Raw genomic sequence first — 1764 nt, forward strand, 5'->3', positions numbered from 1 at the left:
CTCTCGTCTCGAAGAATAGTCAGTGCTCTTAACAGCTGAGCCATCTCTCCAGCCCTGGATCCAGGTCTTTATATTTAGACAGAAACCAACAGAGTCATTTCTTCGGCCCTCAAACCTCTAAGATAATTCATTAATTCATCAAAACTCCTCTAAAAATCCTAATTGAATTTTTGAAATTTATGTGATAATATATAAAATCACCTTTATGAACTAAAGAAGCCGGGCGTGGTGGCGCACGCCTTTAATCCCAGCACTGGGGAGGCAGAGGCAGGCGGATTTCTTTTTTTAAAAAAATATATATATTTATTTATTATTTATATGTAAGTACACTGTAGCTATCTTCAGACACACCAGTAGAGAATATCAGATGTCATTATGGATGGTTGTAAACCACCATGTGGTTGCTGGGATTTGAACTCAGGACCCTTGGAAGAATAGTCAGTGCTCTCAACTGCTGAGCCATCTCTCCAGCCCCGCAGGCGGATTTCTGAGTTTGAGGCCAGCCTGGTCTACAAAGTGAGTTCCAGGACAGCCAGGGCTACACAGAGAAACCCTGTCTTGGAAAACCAAAAAAAAAAAAAAAAAGAAAGAAAGAAAGAAAGAAAGAAAGAAAGAAAGAAAGAAAGAAAGAAAGAAAGAAAGAAAAAGAAAAAGAAAATGCGATGATGTGCCAGGCATGATGGCACATGCCTTTAATCCCAGTACTCCAGAGGCAGAAGCAAGCAGATCTCTGTGAGCTCAAGGCCAGCCTGGTCTACAGAGGAAGTTCCAAGACATGCTGGACTGTTACATCGAGAAACCCTGTCTCAAACAAAAACAAAAACAAAAAGAGAGGGGGAGGGAGAGGGGGAGGGGAAGGGAGTAAAGGAGGGAGAGAGAGACAGAGAGAGACAGAGAGAGAGACTCCTTGGCAGTGGTGGTATAGGCCTTTAATTCCAGTGCTTGGGAGGCAGAGATAGATGGATCTCTGAATTTGAGGCAAGCGTGGTGTACAGAGCAAATTCCAAGTCAGCCAGTGCTACAACAGAGAAAATGAAGAAAAGAAAAAGAAAAAGGCATAATGCAATCCATTATTTTGTATGTTAATTTAAAAATTAATTGGGCTGGTGAGATGGCTCAGTGGGTAAGAGCACCTGACTGCTCTTCCGAAGGTCCTGAGTTTAAATCCCAGCAACCACATGGTGGCTCACAACCATCTGTAACAAGATCTGATGCCCTCTTCTGGAGTGTCTGAAGACAGCTACAGTGTACTTACATATAATAAATAAATAAATCTAAAAAAAAAAGAAAAAAAAGAAAATCTTTTAAAAAATAAATAAAAATAAAAATGAATATACATAGGATACCTGCATTCATGTGCACATGCACATATATACTTACACATGCATACGATTTAAAAATAAATCTGGGGCTGGAGAGATGGCTCAGTAGTTTAGAGCATATGTTGTTCTTGCAGAGGACCAGGGTTCAATTCCCAACACTTATATAGTAGCTCACAACCATTCATAACTCCAGTTCGAGGGAATCCGATGTCTTCTGACTTCTATGTGCACTAGGCATGCACAAGGTACACATAAAATACACTAATATGCATAAAATAAATAAAATTTTAAAAAACAACCTGGGTCACCATGATGCACACTTTTATTCCAAGCACTTGGGAGGCAAAGTCAGGTGGATCTCTGTGAGTTCAACAATCTGGTCTACAGAGCAAATTCCAGGACAGGCAGAGAAACCCTGTCTTGAATTTTTTTTTTCTTTTTT

This window comes from Mus pahari, chromosome X (genome assembly GCF_900095145.1).
Source record: "Mus pahari chromosome X, PAHARI_EIJ_v1.1, whole genome shotgun sequence".
NCBI lineage: Eukaryota > Metazoa > Chordata > Mammalia > Rodentia > Muridae > Mus > Mus pahari.